The sequence below is a fragment of the Balaenoptera physalus genome, assembly GCF_965194825.1.
Source record: "Balaenoptera physalus genome assembly, chromosome: 10".
NCBI lineage: Eukaryota > Metazoa > Chordata > Mammalia > Artiodactyla > Balaenopteridae > Balaenoptera > Balaenoptera physalus.
Window position 1 is genome coordinate 91,141,031 of NC_138889.1, and position 20,420 is coordinate 91,161,450.

Below are 20,420 nucleotides of genomic sequence, written 5' to 3' on the forward strand. Positions count from 1 at the left end.
AAAGGGGTAGAGGGCTACCACCCTGTGCCAAGAGCTTGCACATCTTTTCGTGCAATATCTCATTTAGTCCTTTTACTAGCCCCATGAAGTAGAGATTTATGTATTGATTCTATTGAAAAGAGAACTTAAGCTTCAAGAGTCCTACCCACGTCCCCAGCTGGTGGGTGAGAAGGTTTGAATTCAAACCTAGATCTGATTTAAGACCTATGCTCCTTCTGCTACCCCTTACTGCCTCCTTTTGGGAGAGGTGAGAAAATCTCTCAGGGGGAGCCAACAGTTACACTTTGTACTTCTTTATAGAACAGATCTCATCTATAGTTTTTAAAATTAAATGTTTTCCTTCCTGGATGGTGAGCAACATGAGAGCTGGGGCCATGTCTGTTTTGTGTATTATCAGTAACACACGACATATGCCTGGCACATAGTACGTGCTCAGTTTTCGTTAGCTGATTGTAAGTAACCATACGATATTGGAACCCTAAAGGTACACTAATGCAAGTTTTAGGGATTGTTCTTTGCAAATAAGCTTCCTGAGATATATCGTTAACTTATTTAGAAAAATAATTCTTTTTTTCCCTAAAGTTACAGATGGTTTGTGAGAGTCTTTGATGTTCATGCTAACTAAAAACTCCTACATGATTAATAAAGAGATAAGAAATGTCCAAGAACAGGCAAGTCAACTGCAGGAGTGATCATTGTTAGTTTTCTGAATCTCCCATCTTTTTCCTTCTCTTTCTTTTTTTCCCTCTTACAGACCAGGATAAGAGTTGGTTCCTAATGGTTGGACGTGGGCTTTGTGAAACCTAGAGAAACATAACGGGAATGGGACCTATGCTTTGAGCTCGGGAGGCACCATTAAATGGCCAGCAGCTGAGATTCAGGAATGGCGTGGAAATTGATTAAGCTGCAGTCAAATAATAGCTGCTAACAAGAAAGGAACACTGGGGAGAGAACAGAATGAATTGAAGGAGAGGTGAATATGGGGGTTCCTAGGGTTACCTGATTACCCAGGCACTACTGCACTTTCTGATTAATACTTTGTGTCCATCTGGAAGAAGGCCTTATCTCTCCTCTTCCAGCTGAATTCTAAGCTTAAAATGCAAAGGTTAAGCTTGTTGGGAGGCCCAGGAAGCAGTGCATCTATTTCAATGGGGATGAATATTACTTCTGTCCCAGCCATTTGCATCTGGGAACCACATGGTGGTGGTGTTGCATCATTCCTTGTGAAAGCTTAACCCACAGCCCCATCTCGGGTAAATTCAATTGCTAAGCAATAAATTGGGAGATGCAGGATGGTGTTGGTTTAACCAGCGAACATTATACTTGCATTTGGTACCACTGATTGTGTTTTCCGTGATAAAATATAGCACACTCTGGGCAAAGTAATACAGTTTACTCCTTGTTAGACTGCTTGCGTAATTCAAGCAAGTAACAAACGTGAACACCGTCTGAAATCCAGTCACATAGGCTCAGTTTTCCCCAAGATCAAACTAATTAGTTTTATTCTATCCAGCCAACACCTGCTTGAGAAGAACATTTAATGTCATAAAACAAACCACCCACCAAAACATAAGTAAACTGCGAAAGGCCCACACATCAATGTCATGTCGCCAAGCTCAGCTTTGAAACAAAGCCTTACAACCTACCCTGGTGGGTTCTCTTGGAGGAAACTCTATTTTCTAATCTAAGCATCTCCATTAAAAATTCTGTTTAGAGTTGTGAAATGTTCCGAAGCAAATGATATTGTTGGGCATCTTTTTCCTCTTCATTAGGAACAGTCTCTGAGGACAAGTTCAGGGTTGAGTTCTTTCAGCAGATTCTTTTTTTTTTTTTTAATCAAAGTTAGTTGATTTACAATGTTGTATTAATTTCTGCTGTACAGCAAAGTGGTTCAGTTATACATATATATACATTCTTTTTTTAATATCCTTTTCCATTATGGTTTAATCATAGGATATTGATTATAGTTCCCCGTGCTATACAGTAGGACCTTGTTGTTTATACATTCTATATATAAAAGCTTACATCTGCTAACCCTCACCTCCCATTCTATCCCTCCCCCAACCCCTCCCCTGAGACAACCACCAGTCTGTTCTCTATGTCCATGATTTTCAGCAGATTCTTGAGTCCTCAGATTTCTGAGAGTGTTTGAGGAAAAAAGATTAAAGTGAAATTATGTGGTAGAATCAGATGCCACAGGGTTTGGAGTCTTGCGAAGTATGATGGACTTAGATCAAGTACTGAATACGTTTCAGTGCTTTTTAAGTGAGGGTACATGTGTTAGAATTGTTTGATCTAGAAAAGGTCCAGGTAAAAATGAGTTGTCTTAGGGAGGGGTTAAGGGAAAGAATGCCACTAGATCAGTGAGTGGTTCTCTGATTTTAGCAGGCATCAGAATCACCTGGGGCACTTAAAACACAGATTCCCAGCCCCCACCCCCAGAGTGTCTGATGCAGTAGGTCCTGGATGGCACCTGAGAACTTGCATTTATAACAAGTGTTCTCAGCTGTCGGTCCAAGCGCCACATTTTGAGAATCCCTATTCAAGACCTATTTTTCCTAAAGAACGGGCAGCTGGGTGATTCTCATTTAGGTGCTTTGCAGAGAATGTTGAGAAACATTAACTCAATGGAATGAAAGGCTTGCTTTAGGATCCAAAGATGCAAGTTCAAATACAAACACCATAACTTAGGCAGTGGATGAATAGAAGGAGTGACATAACCTCTTAGAACCTCAATTTGTCATCTAGCAAATAAGATTGTACTCAGATGTCAGGATTTGAGTCCTGGCTCTGCTAGTTACTATGTGACTTCATGCAAAATACTTAGCCATTCTGAGTCTGATTCCTTATGAGTTAAAAAGAGAGAGCTTTATTTCAGAGTTGTTTTGGGAATAAACCATTTAATGTTAAAGATTTGCTAATCCCTCGCTCCTTTTTATTTTTCCTTCCTTAGTTGATTTATGTACCTGAAAGCACTTTATGAAATATAAAACATCATAGAAATGTTAGTTAATATTTTACAGAGAAATTGCTTTAGGAGAAGCCTTCCTGGGTCCCTTAGATGATCTGTTTTTGTTGACCAGCCTAGTGAATTCAGATAAAGTGGCTATTCTCGTTTCATGGTCTCACATTTGTTTGACTGAAATCACTGGACAAACCCCAAGTTTGCATATGTAGTTCAGGTTGCAGGAGGGAGCACTAATAACTTCTGGAATCTTCTCCAGATTGGGTTGGTCAGCCGTTTCCCTCTTTCAGCTCCCATTTTAAAAGATAGGAATAAAGACTGAAGAGCTGGATGACTCAGTGCAGCTTGGCTGAGAGAATGGGGGTCAGCTGGGGGAAGAGATCTTGTTGGAGCTTTTTTCCTGTCCCAGGACAGGTGGGTGCCCAAGCAGAATTTCCACATTATTGCTGTGTCTAATTGAGGTCAATATGACTTGTTATGCAGTGAAAAAAAATTGGTCAGTTGAACGTTGGTTGAAGATGTTAAAGACCTAATTCTGTTTCTGCCTGTAACTAGTTGTGTAACCTTGGGTTAGTCATTTCCCTTCACAAAGCCTCAGTTTCCGCATCGACAAAATGACGGGTTTGCATGAGATCAGGTTTCTTAAATAGCACTCTGTAGATGGGATGCATGGACCACCCCAAACTCCAAAGCTTTTATCAGATTCCTAAAGGGGTCTATTGCACTAAAAATTTTAACCTCAGGTTTTATTGTTAACCTCAAGTCTAGCCTTGCAACTCTGCCTGTGCTGCCAAATAACCATTATGGCTGGGTTTTTCATTGAACAAGTCAAAGAGGTCAACTAGCTCTTTTGGTATTGTATACATACTGCCTATGAGTCAAACCACTAGGGGAAATTAACCTTTTAAGCAATGGTGAAAGAATGGAAAAAGATCAATGGCAAAGGAAAGGATAAAGCCGTAGAAAGGCTTCTTGGTGCTATGTAGCAGCAGCTGTGTAAATGTACTACTGTGTCTGGGGCTACAGAAACTGGGCTTCTCAGTATACTTAGAATTGACCAGATTTAAAGTGATGGCTACTCACTAAGTCAATTCACATGAGATTGCTGGATAAACTAGAATGCCAATGTGATTATTTACAACAAGAGAGAACTCCTGCCTGTGCCTGGATGGCCCCTTTACCAGGCATTGAGCTGAGTTATCAATCAGCAGATTGTTGAATAAGGATTCAAAGCAAAAGGATGCAGAGAGCTTTGAAGAATATTTCTTTTGGGTCAAGGTAAGGTTCCATTGTGCCAATATCATTGATTATGCATCAGAAAGCACTTGGTAGACTTTTTGCTTTCTCCTGTTCATTGTTGATTTATTTGGTTTGCTTTTCAGTGGGCACCCTTGTTCTTTGGGGGCATACTTCACTTTGTCCCCAAGGTACTGCCTAAAAAGCCAATTATTTTCCTTATTGAATGAAAGGATCATCTTGTGCAAACCCAGTTGAGTTGATGAGATACAGAGCATGCTTTTCTACTCACAACATCATTTAGGTTGTTGACCCACGTTGCAAGCAAGTTGAGTGTCTAACTTCATTTACCACAATGATACACATCATTCTTCTTGAGTTTCTAGTAACTATTTCAATGCAACCGAGGCTTGTGTTCAAATACACTTTTTGTCAGTTGTTCTCACTCTAAGAGCCTGTAGCTAAAAGAAGTCTCTTATCTAGTTCTTGGCATCTTCTCTGTTTACCAAGAGAGGAGACTGACTGCTCAGTCCTTTACTAACTTGTCAGAAGAACAACCTTTTAGCAGTTTGGGGATGATCGTATTCACTTCATGCACCCCACACAGGCATAATGAGATCATCAGGGCACTCCTGCAGATCCTTGCCCACCTGAACAGGCATTTTGTAAATTAAATCAGTAGTTGTCACTGAGTTCTAAACATTCTGCCTTCCAGAGAGAGAGGCAAACACACTGTAAGTGTACTTCTTCGCAAGCAAGGCTGATGTAGGAAAGCAAGCATTTCTACAAAATAGTCAAGACATTTTCACTGTTCCAGATGATCTCCTCACTAATTCTCCCCTGGAATACCTACATTACGATTTGACTTATGAAAAATTATTTACCCAGAGCTTGTCAGAAGCATATACACTGTATAAAGGGAAACACTGAGCTGGAATTCATGCTGCCTCATTCTTGGGATGCTAGTGATGCAAAATCAGTGGCAGAAAATTTCAGTAACTCATTCCTGCAGAATAGGATGCCAGCTACAGTCAGACTCCTCGACCTCTTATTTCCGCACAATTGTCCACAATTTTATCAATGCCAAGCAGGAGGTACAGATATGAAACTTGCTTTCTCCGATCCTCCTTCCTCTTTTGCCTTGTTTTCCACTCTTGGTGGTGGACCTGCCCCAGCTACTCAGGTCATTGCCTCCAGCTACTCTCTTTCAATGCTCTATAAACACCAGTGCCCTAGAAAAATGGCTAAATTTATCTAGACTTATCTGAGGTATAAATGATTGACCATAGTTTGATATGCGATCCATCCTACACGATATTTGCCTTTTAATAGGAAAAACCCAAAGGAATACATTTCTGGTCCTAAAATTTCAGATTATAGCAAAATGGTAGGTCAAGTTTTGGGGAGTGGTAGTGGGAGCCAAGGATGTGTTTCCTGAGTCCCAAGAAAGCACATTCCCTTAAATCAGACCTTGTGTCATATTTCTGGGCCTGAATTCTCTATCCTTGTTTCTTACTGTGCAATTGATATAAAAACACAACGGTCACTGCCACTCCTTTGAGATCAAGCATGCATTAACCTGTGGGGTTGTTTTATAGTAATTAAGTGATAAACCCTCTCTGAGGTGGTGTGCATGTCGAAGGCTTTTGTAGCTGATTAGCAGGGGAGTGAAACTGAAGAGTTTAATCAACCACCAAAGTTGTTAGGCTCAGGTTTACACTAGCACCACATTTGCGAATGTGTATCAAAAAAAGGAAGGAAGGGAAGAAGGAGGGAAGGAAAGAATGCAGGAAGGGTGGAAAAGATTTCCATCCCCTGACATGTAGCACATGTGCTTTTTCGGTTTCATTGCAGGTTGGAGCAGATTTGTGCTACATTTCTCAATCCCACCGCTGGGCTGTGCTGCCAGCTGACCTCATTCAAGGCTCTGGGCTCAGCTGGGGAGTGAGTGAGTGATGTTAATGAGGAGGCCAAGATCAGAATTTCCTTTAAGGGTGGAGCCAGTTGGCTTTGTCCCTAGTCAGAGACTGCTCTAACCTCTCTCTCAGCCATACTGTAATCATTAGTTCCAGGGTAACAAGGATCAGAATATATGGATATATCTATATGACACATCCCAGTGTTTGGAAACGTATCCAAAAGATAAAGTCTGTCGATAGGGTTGTAGTACTATTATTGCTGTACGTAAAGAATAACACCTCCCTCCTTCCTCCCTCATTCCTTCACTTGTCCAATGTTTATTATAGCTCATACCCTTTTCTGGGGTTGGTGCTGAGGGAAATACTAAGACTGATACAAGGTAATTCTTGACCTCAAAGAGCTTACAGTAAAGTGGGGGAGAAGCCTCCATACTGTTTTCCATAACGGCGGCAACATTTTACATTTCCACCAGTAGGGTACCAAGGTTCCCTTTTCCCCACATCCATGCCAACACTTGTTACCTCTTTTTTTTTTTTTTAATAATATCTATCCTAACAGGTCTGAGGTGATATTTCATTGGGGTTTTGGTTTGCATTTCCCTGATGATTAATGATGTTGGGCACCTTTTCATATACCTTTGGCCAAGTTTATGTCATCTTTGGAGAAATGTCTATTCAGGTCCTTTGCCCATTTTTAAATTTGGCTGTTGAGTTGTAGGATTTTCTTATACTTTTTACATGTTAACTATACCTCAATAAAGTGATTTAAAGAGTGGGGGGAGTCTAGAAAACTAATATTTAGAGTGCTTTTTCATGTATGTTGTATTAAGGAGAGTGTAATTGATTATTTCTGGGGGGAAACATAGAAGGCTTTTAGAGGAGATATCTGCTGAGTTGAATCATGAAAAATGGGTAAGAGTTAGCCAGGTGGATGGGTGGAAATCTGGGATAATCCAGCAGGAAGTAACAACACCACACATAGAAATACTTAGAGTAGAATGGCAATAGCGTGTGGCTTTCTGTGGCTAAAGTGTAGGTGATGGGTAAGTGGAGTGATAGGAGATTAGACTGAAAATGTGGGTAGGGGTCAGGAGGGGGTTTCTGGGCCATACAAAGAACTTTGAAATATACCTCTCTGGCAGTAGGGAGCCTTAAAATCTAATCTGGAAAAATATTTAATCTGTGGTCAAATCAAAATTTTAGAACAAGCCCTATGCTAGCACTATGGACAGCAGATTGGAGACAAAATTGGTAGCGTGACCCAGTAGGAAAGCTGATGTCATGGTGCAGGTGAGAGATGACAGGTGCAGGTGAGGGTCCAAACTCAGACAGTTGCAGTGAGTATGGAGGGCAGGGGACAGCTTTAGAAGATAATTAGTAAATTGGTATAACCCAATTAACTATAGATGCATGGGTGTTATTGGCCAAAGAGTAGAAAACGCTCTTACAAAAGGAAACAGAAGACCTTGAGGATATTCTTTCCAAAGACGGGGGAACTACCTCTCTGTCAGAGAGTCAGCACTTTCAGAGAGTACGGCTACTGTGGGAGGGAGTTCTGGGTGGGACCTGATGGGGAAGTCTGCATGAAGCCCCCAGATGCTTGGGTGCTGGGGAGGAGACAATAAAAAGAGGCAGGAGAGCTGGGAGCCCTGACTGAAGAATGGAGAAGAGTGCCCCTTACATTTTGTCACAGACCAACCCGAGGTGGCTCTTCAGGACAGATCTTTAACAGTAGTAATAATAATAGCAATAAACTACATAGCTCTAAGCACTTTATGTACATTGGTTCATTTAATGATCAGGAACCTGAGGTGCAGAGAGGTCAATAACTTGTCTAAGGTAGAGCTAGTAAGTAGTAGAGCTTTGAATCTAGGCAGCCTGGCTCCAGGATCCATGTGTTTATTGCTCAGCTGTTTCCCAAATGACTGGCAAGAGAGGACACGAGTCCGTAAAACCCTGGATTATGTCTGTTTCTTTATCCCAGCGATTCCAAAGTGAGTCACTCCAATTCGATGTGTGCTTTAAAATAGAGAGAGGGAAGGATATTGTCCTTGTGTCCTTGAATTCGGGTGAGAGTGAGTGAGGAGGGAGATTACTTTGAGTCAAAAGGTTCTGGCATGCCTACCCTCCTGGCTGGAACTTTGGAGGATGAATTGATCACATCTGAGGGAATTCTGTCTTTTTAAAATGTATTAAAAACATTTTTTTTTGACTGTGCTGCATGGCATGTGGGATCTTAGTTCCCCGACTAGGAATCGAACCTGTGCCCCCTGCAGTGGCAGCATGGAGTCTTAACCACTGGACCACCAGGGAAGTCCCGAGGGAATGCTGTCTTATCAGGTCTAAAGGTGATGTTACTGAACCTGTGTCTTTCCTCATCAGCCTGCTCCTGGAAATGGTGGGCAGCTGAAGCCTAGATGACAAAGGAGAAGATTAGAGGTGCCGGAGACCTAACCAAGCCATGGACCTGGAAGATGAAGAGGTGAGCCTTGTTTGAAATTGCATCTCCTGGGCCCACTTCAGTGCCTGAGCCTTCAGACAGAATTGTGGCACACACACTTTTCTTTATTTTAAAAGGTAAAACATTGACTGTTCTGGAGACAAGAAACTCACCTTAGCTGTGAATTAATGCCCCAGTTGAATGTAGGGATCACTGTCTCCATGGCTTTCTAACCCCTGGGCAATGTTTAATCGCAATTACCTGTACCACCAGTTGCTATAGTTACCTATTGTCTATGCTTCAAGAGGAGTACTATCTAGCTAGGCTAGCTAGCAGGAGAGAAACAGGTACTACGGTCTGACAAAGAAAGAGTGGGACACGCAGAAAAAATATCTTTATCCACCCAGTGGCGAGTTTTAGAACATCTACCCTATTCAGAGGCCAGTGATCATGCATCTCCACCCCCCTTTCCTATGGGAATCACCCCAGTTCACAGCGGTGAGCCCAGAAGAGTCAGGTGTGAAATAGGTGACCACATCGCCATGGTTATAACTAACTGGACCACGGTGAACACCTGACCTCAGCTGGGACTGTCAGATTCTCACCCTGGAAATAGGGCCTGAAGTTTTTCTAGCCAGTCTGGATAAACAGCAGGACCCTCCTAGGGAAGCTTGGCAGTCTAGGGACCATTTTCTATCCTGTGGAATGAGGGGAAGAGAAAGGAGGCGTGTGGAGAGAGAAGATGCCTGTCTGCAGAGAGAGCAGGGAGGAGAGGGACAGTGTCGTGAGAGTTTTCCAGTTTCTGGTTCCTTCCTTCTTGAGGCGTGATTGTTTTTCTGCCTCAGAGTTTTTTCTTTTGTTTTTTTCTTTTGATGATTATGATGATGATTTGCTCACACTGGCATGAATTAGTTTCTATTACTTGTCACTAAACACTTAAACTCCGCTCTAATATAGGCTATCCTCAAGACCACCCTTATGGGCTGAATTGTGTCCCCTCCCCCCCAGACTTTTATGTTGAAGTCCTAACACTCAGGACCTCAGAATGTGATAGTATTTGTAGTTAGGGTGTTTAAAGAGGTAATTAGGTTAATATGAGATCATTTGGGTGGCCCTTAATCCAATATGACTGGCATCCTTATAAGAGGAGATTAGGACACAGACAGACACTGAGGGAAGTGCATGTGGAGACACAGAGAGAGGGTGGCCATCTACAAGCCAAAGACAGAGGCCCTCAGGAGGGACCAAGCCTTCTGATACTTTGATCTTGAACTTCTAGCCTCCAGAATTGTGAGAAAATAAACTTCTGTTGTTTATGCCACCCAGTCTGTGGCAGTTTGTTATGGCAGCTGTAGCAAACTAATACAACCACTCTCCAAGATATGAGGCTCTAATTCCTCCTCCCTTTGCCCCTGACAAAGGAAACTCAATAATGCAGAAACTGCTGGTTCTTTTCTTAATGGTGATCCTTCAAGAAAGCAGCAAAAAGATCTTTTACTTTGGCTAAAAAGTAAGCCAACAACTGGCATTCAAGGACCCTGAAGGAGTACAGCTCTGAAGGAATATATCTTCTTAATGCTCTTGTTTGGCTTAAATGAAAAGTGTTCAGCTTCATGTCTTCCCAAGGAAAGGTGCCTGCTAAGCTTTAATTTTACATGGGAAAATGATTGTTTTTTACTAATTGGAATAAATGGGAACTCTTTCTTCAATTCATTTATACTCAGGTGAAAACAAAGTGAGTCACTTTGCAGGAAGTGCAAGGGCTGCAGATTCTCCCAGTGCCCTTGAGTTCCGAGGTCAGGGTATGAGAAGGCTTTTCCATCAATTATCATTGCATTAGAGAATTATGTAGAGAAAAGTGTCCAGGTCCAGCTTTTAATCAGGAACAAGGTGTTTAGGGAAATGCTTTTGAGATTTCAAAAAAAAAAAAAAAATGCTGAGAGGAGAGGTGAAGGCCAAGAGTGAATAGAAAAAGAAAAAGATGTTGATTCAACTGAACTACAGTGCTGTTTAAAAGGTCACCAAGCAGAGGCAAGGTGCAGAGGGAATGGGAATAGTTTGTAGACTCAGCTAACACAATACCTGCTAATAGAAATAGGCACCAAAAGAATTCTGGCATCTGTGTGTGTGCTTCAGGGCAGTTTCTCTTGAAAGGAGGCAAAGGGAGGGACTTTGGGGCATTTTGTGATGTTCTCATGTTTCTGAGGAATAGCATTTATTCTGTGGTTACCACTAGAATAGACGTGGCAAATAAGTTTAAACTCATATGCAGATCTGAATATTTGGAACATTATCTCCCTGGAGGATTGTGTTGAGATAGATTCTGAGGATGCATTCAGATTCAGTAGGAAAGGGTATCAGTTAGGGGTGAGTCATGAATGAATACATGAATGCTGTCCATGTGCCACCCATGAGACCAAAAGTCACAAATTGATGGTCCATGGAACAAATGGGGACTGTAAGAGGTTTTTCTTGGCCCAGGTGGTCTTCTAAAAAAAAAAAATCTGAGCCAGACATTTAGAAGTACAGAGATTTCATTAGGAAAAAAACCCCTTACAGTTTCAGTTTCTTTTAAAAATTGTTAACTCCAGCAATATTGGTTACTCCCACATGACAGTAGGATGGAGCTGGGTAGTGACTCAGTTCAAACATGGCCCCTACAGACACTGGGGTGTGTGACCACAGGTTAATTAGGTCTGCGCTGGGCTCAAGATCATGTGGCTGCAGATCAAGGAAGTGGCCAGTAGATGGCGATATAAATCAGAAAGGATTGAAATTTTAAGACCGTCCCCGTCAAAGGGGCAGACAAATGGGCAGGCAAGTGTGGCAAAGGCAGACGGTCATTTAGCAGGGTTTGTAAAAACAAGACCATGTCCCATAGCATTTCTAAAATAAGTGGGGAATGCAGTCTTTTCTGGAGGGGTTGGCAGCCTGAAGTTCTACAAGGATGGAGCTGTGACTGGTAAAAACTGAATTCTGGAGAAATCTTTCTTGCTCTACTTATGCTACTCTGGGCATCATCTTTTATGGGTTGAAAAGTGAGATATTTCATCAAACTATTTTATTTAACGTTTTTTTAATGGAATCAACAGTATAGACTAAACCACTCCTCTAAACTCCAGAGCTGCATGTCCAACTGTCTACTTGCCATCCTCACAGTGTCAAAAATACTTTAAACATAAGTGTCCAAAATGAAACTTATTTCCTCCCCAGATCTGCTCCTTTCTGTCTATCTCAGGGAATAGCACTTCCCTCCATTCAGTCATGAAAAACAGGGACCTCTTGCTCACTACCTGCTTCCTTCCCACCCCGGTCCAATCATTACAAAGCCCTGGTAATTTTGCCCCTAAATATCTGTTGACTCTGCCCCCTTCTCTCTGGCCCTACTGCTCTCAGAATCCTCACTTCCATCACTTTTTGCAAAAAACAATGGCAAAGGCCTCCTCACTGGTCTCTCACACCCCTCTCACCCCACTTCAAACTTTTTTTCACGGTAACCATGGTCACCCTTATAAAACCCCAAATTGATCATGTCCCCTCCCTGCGTCAAATAGTCCAGAGGCTTCCTACTGTTCTCAAGACATAAGACCCACTTCTTTGCACACACTTGCATCCTCACAAAGTCTTGGCATTTGCTTCTTACATGCCTCACGTAGCTTGTCACCTTCCTTTCTCTTAGCAAATCCATCTTCATAGGAAAGCAGATCAGTCCAAAGAGGACTATGTGTTAACTTCATCTCTGATTTATAAAACCAGCAGTTTTTTATTTTGTTTTTTGTTTTTTTTTTGCAGAGAAGTAAATTTACTTTCTTTAGCTACTTAAAAAGGGATGTTACCATGTCTGTGACTTTGAGCAGAGGTACTGGAGGGTTTCCAATTTGTACTATAATAACACATTTGGGGTAGTCATCCTGAAGAGCAGGAATCCAGCCTTTGTAGAAGTGAAGATACCAATTAGGATTTCAGAATACCAAAGAATCCTAGGTACTGGCTGGCAATTATTCTTAATAAAGATTTGTTGATGCTGATGGTGTCAGAAACTGAATTGGGTACGAGGCATACAATAATAATTTAATGGTTCCTATTCCTAAGTGGCACAAAATTTAGTGGAAGAGGACTAGAGAATTTTGGAGAATTAGACTTCAGAGAAGTGACACTTAATCTAGGTGTTGATGGATGATTAGGAGTTTTCTGAGGTGAAAAACGTTTTCTCAGAAAGGAATTTTAAATGGAAGAAGGAGAAAGAAAACAGCACAGAGGCCCAAAGGAGTATTTGTTGATTAAATGATCAGTTGTTTGGAATGACTAGAGCTTAGGACACACAGGGGCAAGTTTCTGGAGACGAACTTGGTGGGGTAGGCTGTGTTGAGAATCATGCTAAGAAATTTGGACCCTATTCTAGATGCTAGGGAATGACTGAAAGTGTTAGACAAAGGGGTAGCTTGATTAGACTTGTATTTTGGAAAGATAAAGTGGAAACTGTCTGGAGGGCAGATAGAGGCGGGGTGAGTCTGGACTCAGAGGGAACAGTTGATAGAAGATTCTGGAGAGTTCAAGTGAGAGTGTGACAAGGGTGTGAATGTGGAGGGAGAGGATGGATTCAAGAGACGTTTCAGGGAAACAATGGGTAGGACTTAGTGACCAAAAATAAAGAGCTTGGGGACTTCCCTGATGGCGCAGTGGTTAAGAGTCCGCCTGCCAATGCAGGGGACACGGGTTTGAGCCCTGGTCCGGGAAGATCCCACATGCCCCGGAGTAACTAAGCCCGTGCACCACAACTACTGAGCCTGCGCTCTAAAGCCCGCGAGCCACAACTACTGAGCCCGCGTGTCACAACTACTGAAGCCCATGCACCTAGAGCCTGTGCTCCGCAACAAGAGAGGCCACCGCAATGGGAAGCTGGTGCACCGCGATGAAGAGTAGCTCCTGCTCGCCAAAACTAGAGAAAGCCCACACGCAGCAACGAAGACCCAACACAGCCATAAATAAATAAATAAATAAATAAATTTATTTTAAAAAAAACAAAGAGCTCGGGAAGTAGAAGATTTCAAGTTCACTTACTTGGTGGTTACTCTGTGCCAGCACTGTACTAAGCATGAGAGATAAAAAAAAAAAAATTAAGGAATTGTTCCCATGTTTCAGTAGCTGGAAGGAGAGGCAAGTATGATAATAAATACATACAATGCAATGTCACGCATGCAATGATAGACATGTGTGTAGAAATAGTACACAGGAGGCTGCCAAGAATGATTCTAAGTTTTCTAGCTCTGGTGACTTGGTGGATGTTGATGCGTCTTTGAGTAGGAGAGGAAAAATGGAAGATGTGTAGGTTTCTAGAGGTCTTCAATGCATTGGTTTTGATGTTCACGAGGCAATTGGAACTTAAGATAGTCTAGCAATTGTCAGGCACAGTCTAGCTCACCTTGGATTTGCAAGAGTTACAGAAAAAGAAAAAAAATAGTAGCTGTCTTTAAAAAACACTGCTGGCATGATGTTTCTCCTTTTAAATGTTTTTGTTATGAATATAAAGAAAGAGAAAGGGCTTCCCTGGTGGCGCAGTGGTTGAGAATCTGCCTGCCAGTGCAGGGGACACGGGTTCGAGCCCTGGTCTGGGAAGATCCCACATGCCGCGGAGCAACCAGGCCCGTGAGCCACAACTACTGAGCCTGCGCGTCTGGAGCCTGTGCTCCGCAACGTGAGAGGCCGCGATAGCGAGAGGCCCGCGCACCGCGATGAAGAGTGGCCCCGCTTGCCGCAACTGGAGAAAGCCCTCGCACAGAAACAAAGACCCAACACAGCCATAAATAAATAAATAAATACTTAAAAAAAAAAAAGAAGCTAACCCTCAAGAGTTAAGCTTTAAAGATCACCCTCCCCACCCCCACCTTGTTTAAAAAAAAAAAAGGAAGAGAGAGACTATTAATTGCCTCTTTACTTCCCACAGTCCTGACTTAGGTTTAAAAAATTCTTCCTACACTAATTACAAAGGCTCTGTCTATTCACCCTGAAAACTTAGTTCATTGTTATTTTTTTAAATAGAAATAGCACCAAAGGCTAAACTCGTTTTTATTTTGTAGGCAAGAGGATGATATCCTAAGAGGGTCTCATAATCAGAGCTGCCTTCTAAAGGTCAGATGACCTATACTTTTACAGTGACCTATACCTGATATGGGTTCAACGGTAATTTATGGGTAGGTAGGGATTCATGCAAAACATTTCATAGTTTGCAAAGATTCATGAAAGAGCCAAGTGTAATTACATTAACTTAACCAACTATCTGGAAACTAAGTTTAACAAAAGGTAGAAAAGAGGATAATACCAAAACTAACTTAAAGACTATTCTAAACTATGTAATTCTTCTTTCTTTTTTTTTTTTAATAGAAAAACTCTTCCAGGGAGCTCAAAGAATTTGGCCAATGCTGTTCCAGTTTTAACACTCATCTGGAGCCTGTAATATGCTAGTTCACCAGAGAACAATTATAACATCATGTTAGGAATCAAGGATGACTTATATAGGTTTTCTGTGCAACAGTGGGAGAGATGTTTTATGCATCACTGTGTTCAGGAGGAAAGAGTGTAACTTGGAAATGAGCATAAACAGATCCAGGACATCACTTGATGTGAGCATGAAAATGGCATCTGAGGCCACCTGTGTTAGCAAGGAACAGTGGTTCTCAGCCTTTTGAATTTCACTGACATACGGAGCGCTGGGGTTTTGGGGGCAAGTAACCTTTTATTTTGCCAATACAAAGCCTGTTATCTACTATTACTCTAAGTTATGAAAGTACATTTAAAAAAAATTTTTATTGGAGTATAGTTGATTTACAGTGTTGTGTTAGTTTCAGGTGTACAGCAAAGTGAATCAGTTATACATATACATATATTCACTTTTTTTTTTTTTAAGATTCTTTTCCCATATAGGCCATTACAGAGTATTGAGTAGAGTTCCCTGTGCTATACAGCAGGTTCTTATTAGTTATCTATTTCATATATAGTACTGTGTATATTATCAATCTCAATCTCCCAATTTATCCACCGCCCCCATCCCCTGGTAACCATAAGTTTGTTTTCTACATCCCTGACTCTACTTCTGTTTTGCAAATAAGTTCATTTGTACCCTTTTTTTAGATTCCACATATAAGTGATATCATATGATACTCGTCTTTCTGCGTCTGACTTGCTTCACTCAGTATGACAGTCTCTAGGTCCATCCATATTGCTGCAAATGGCATTATTTTGTTCTTTTTTACCAGTGAGTGCCAGGACCTGCCCTGCTGTCCCGGGAGCGCGCGGATAACTCCTCCCAATAAAAAAGAAAGGACGTTTTTAACATTCAAGGGTTGGAAGGACATTGGGTCAGTGACTGCCCTGCATTCAGCACAAGCCACAGACGGACTACAGTTCCCAGCGTCCCTTGCAGTTACACGGGCCCTGGGGATAGGGCGGAAGTGAGGTTCGCTACTCGCGGTCCTGGCCGGTAAAATCCCCCACAATCCTCCTCACTCTCGTCCTCCACGTGTGGGGGCAAGTGCTCAGCTTCCCGCGGAAGACCGGGTTCCCTGGTAGTGGCTGAGTCACAGGGGAACAGGAGCCGGAGTGCCCACATGGCCATGTGGAAGCCCACTGACAACCCGGAATATTTTCACTGGATTCTGAGCGAGCGAGTGTGGAGCTGTAACTCTGACTTCTGAGGAGGGGACGGTGGCCTGCAGTGTGGTATTGATATCTCCGGGAGCTTGATGAGGCTCCTTCTGGGAAAGAGGAAATAAACTGGAAACCGGAACCAACTGCTTCTAGAACTAGCTGCTGCCGCCAGGTAAGAAGTGGTGCTCAGGTGACATTGATGGGTGTAGCAAAACAAAGCAACCCACAAAAACATGAAAAAAACAAGCAAAACCCCCAGACAAGCCCACGAAGGAGCACATCCCTTATTCCTCCTCCAGCCTTGCAGGCCCCTTCTGGGACCTCGTACTGGTAGAACCTTCAGGAAACAGCCATCAAAGCATAGTGTGGTTTGCTGAATTCCAGCTCCAGGATCATAAAGCTGAGTATAAAAGGTGGGCTTTGAGAAGAGATACAATAGCTTAATTACCAGCACAGTAAGAAATATACTTTTATTGCATTAAACCACCAAGATATTTGTGACAGTAGCTAATCAAAACAGATCCCCAAACTAAATTTAAATTGAACAAATTTAATTTCACAAAAACCCGCTACCTTTTCCGTTTTTTTTTCTTCTCTTATTTCAGTAAGGATTTGGTGAAAATTCACCTCCTAATGCTGTTCTTGGGGAGGTGTGTGGAAGCCCTGGGGTTTTGAGGGCAAGTAACCTTTTAATTTGCCAATACAAAACCTATCATGTGCTATTACTCTGATGGCTCCATCCTTTCCTCCAAGTATTTGTGTCTGTTCTCAGATGTTCACAAAATCGTGGGTGTGAGTGTGGGTGTGGGAATAGAAGGATGAATTTTGGTTGGGGGCAGGAACAAGATGAAGTGATGGTTTAGTACCAGTTTCCTTTGGGCTCAGATTCCTCTGGTTAGAGGAGTAGGAGTAAAAACTGACTTGTTTCTTGTGAGAAATCCTGTTGAGGGAGTGTGTTCATCAATTAAAAGATAAGCAAGTAAACAAGACCAGGGTGTCCATCAGCAATGGCATCTACAAGGAGAGCTCTAGCTTTCAGTGGCTGGAACCAGGTGGGGTTCAGGACTGTGTAACCAACCTTATACGAAGGTGTTTAGCAGGGTAACAGGGAATCTGGGTCTCTTATACTTTGGTCCAAGGGTACTTGGTATGGTAATGGGGCATCAGAGGAGAAGGTCAGACACGAAGGGTCCAGGGAAGTAGTGTGGTCTGTGCGCGGGTTGGAAGAAGAATTTCCAGACACGAAGTATTTTAGAAAAGAGTGAGTTTATTGAGAACGAAGAACAGAGTTAGTGAGGGGCGCTGCAAATACAGCGGGCTGGCTTCCTGATACGCCAGGGAGAGCCCGAGCCCCTTTGTGGACCAGTAGCCAACTTTTATAGCCTCAAGACAAAGAAAATTCCTGCTGGCAGGATGGCATTAGGTGATTGGTCAGGATGCTACAAGGTTGCTACATGGTGAATATTTTACCTAGTATGGAGTCGGGGGGCTGTCCGGTTTAGATTAGGAGAGCCCATGGCAACAGTTGCTATGGGGGCTCGGTTAATTGCGGAGTTTTTGTCCTGTGTCCTTGATGTAGGGTGTCCTTGATGTATGGTTCCGCAGGGTGCTGTGTGTCCTGAGGTTCGAGGATTGTCCTGGGAACTGGGCAGTGTAGGAGCCTCAAGCAGCTCCTAGGAGGCCTGGCAGCTGTGGTTGGACAGTGCTTCCCGGGATTGGAAACCTTACTTAACTCATCGTGATGATGTCTATAGTCCCAATAGCCTTCTTCCTTGTAATCATGGCCTGCTGGGGTTTCCAGAGTCACCTACGAAAATACAAAGAAAAAGGCACTTCGTTACAACTGGCGATTTTATTATCATCAGGAAGTCCAGGAGAGAGAGCAGCGTGATGTCTCAAGCTTTGGAGCCAGGTGGATGGCACCCACAGGAGGGAAGAGTCTTCATGTGGAAACGTGTACAAGCACAGATAGCACCTCCAGACTGCTGCTGCCTCAGGCCTTCCACAGGCCGGACCTGCATCACACTTCCGAGTATCAAATTGCCTAACTCATGCATACCGCAGGGAAACATGCAGGATTGTCAGGCTGTCTTAGCAGAGCTGTCTGCACTACCAGAAGGAGTAAGGCATTTGTCTGAAGACTTGTAGGGCAGTGAAATAACTCTGCCTCATAACTACCAAATCCCACGTAGAAGAAGGGATATGGATGCAATTTCAAGATTGTCCCCTTATTGCTTTATGGTGTAGATTGTTCCTACTCACTTTATGGTTTCTGCCATTCTGTTGCACTCCTCAGCCCTCACACTCAAGGTGCCTGTCAGTCATGACCCACTTCCATGATTCTGTGGAAGCAGGGTGACACAGAGGTTAGGAGTCCTGGGTTGTGACATTTGGACTTAGGCTCTTTCAGCCTCAACTTTCTTGCCTGGAGAATGAATTTCATAAGAGTCTGTCTCTTATAGGGTTGTTAGTGAAACGATGCATGTAAATGGCTACATAGTAAGCATCGGATAGATATGAACTGTTATTATCACATTCTCATCGCCCATACTGGAGTGTATGCTGCATGAGGACAAGAGATATTCTTAATTATCACCAGGTCATCACCCAGTCTGTAGCACATAACAAGTAACCAGTGATAATTCAGTGATGTACTCACCTGGACCATTTCAGGCCAGACCTGTCTCTAAGCTCTCTCCTAAAAGTTGGAGATTTGGATTTACTCCTCCATGACAGTAACATACATTATAACATAAAAGTTGTGAAAATGAAACCTAACATTTTAGTACAACATAATATTTCTTAGTGTATACTGCTAGTACATTACGCTGAACTACTTACTGTTTTTAAGGGTCGCCCATGTTTTTAATCTTAGCAATACTACAATTGTTTTAACCTGTATGTGAACAAGAGCCACTTGACATGCTTGTTACAGTGCAGACTCCTGGGCTCTATCCCTGGAGGTTTTGGTTCATAGGTCTGAAGTTCTATTTTTAAAAAGCTCTTCAGGTATTTCTGATGTAGGAGGGTCTTGGACTAAACTTTGAGAAATACCTCTCGGTTCACTAACTTACAAGCTGAATTGTGCATCTGAAAAGCCATCTCCCATCATCAGTTGGACCACTAAAGGCACTGTGGCAACAAGGGGTTGAACATCCGCAGTGAGCGTGGGAGGAGCTGGGGAAGTGAAAGTCTGGCAGGGGAGGCCGGAGAACCAGAGAAACAGTCACTAAACATGGTAGCCTGAAGCACTGGTCCAGGCGAGCAGGCCGCGGCTTGGAGGAAATCCCACGACCTGTGGGTGCCCATCTGCCCATGAGGACCTGCAGGGGGGCTGCTAGAGAAATCTGGGGCAGCTCCTGCCTCTGGAGATTGGCTTGGGGCCGCTTTTGTTTGATGGGGTCCTCGTTAGAAAGGGGAGCTGGAGGCTGGACCCCCGCCAGTCCCACCTACATCCGTCACATCTTCCCGCTGTGACCTGAGAATATGACTTCATTTCTTCCATAAGTTCCTCTTTGTGACAACCCTAACCCACATCCGTACAGGGAAGAGGCTCCTGGAGAACAAAGTTTCCAGCTGTAGTCAAACGGACACAGAACACCCTGACGCATCTAAATGTGCTAATGTGCTAAAAATCACACATCCATCCATCCTCTCCATCCTGCTGCCCCGGGTCTCTGAGTGCTGGCCTTCACGCCATCTCTTGAGTTTCTGTGTATCTCAGCTGCACTGTGGAGAGGATTCCAACCTCTTTATTAGGGAGAAGTTGCAGCTCTTTGCAGGTCTGAGTATATTTGGCATGTTGGAAGAACCTGCACTGAGCTGCATCCTTGAGCCAGCCTGCAGCCTTAAAAGAAATAAAAGACGATAGATGTAGACATAACATGAATAAAAGATGTTAGGTTCATATCTTTAGGAAAATTAGCATTTCGGTACTCAGCTAATCATACATGCAAACAGAAAAACATATATGTTAGGTCTATCTCAAGACAGACATCCCAAGCAGCCTCAAAAATGGTCTCTCCAGGGCTGGTGGAATCCTGTTTGCCGGGCAAAGGTGGAGGATGCCTTTAGAAGGAGGAGTAACGGCCCCTAAAATATCAGGTCATAATCCCTGGCACCTGTAAATGTTACCTTATGGTTCCACATGGAATATATTACAAAAATTTGTAATTTTTAAAGTATTTGTAAACTATGTTACAAGTGGAAAATGGGT

General features: G+C 42.9%; 1 long non-coding RNA gene across 1 annotated transcript; it reads right to left on the reverse strand.

Moving 5' to 3' along the window:
• Positions 1–1,013: 1,013 nt before the first annotated feature.
• Positions 1,014–14,986, reverse strand: LOC309636916. Its single transcript, XR_014250314.1, has 2 exons — positions 14,478–14,986; positions 1,014–14,102 (listed from the first exon to the last, which is right to left on the reverse strand). It is a non-coding gene; the product is annotated as an uncharacterized lncRNA (long non-coding RNA).
• Positions 14,987–20,420: the final 5,434 nt, after the last annotated feature.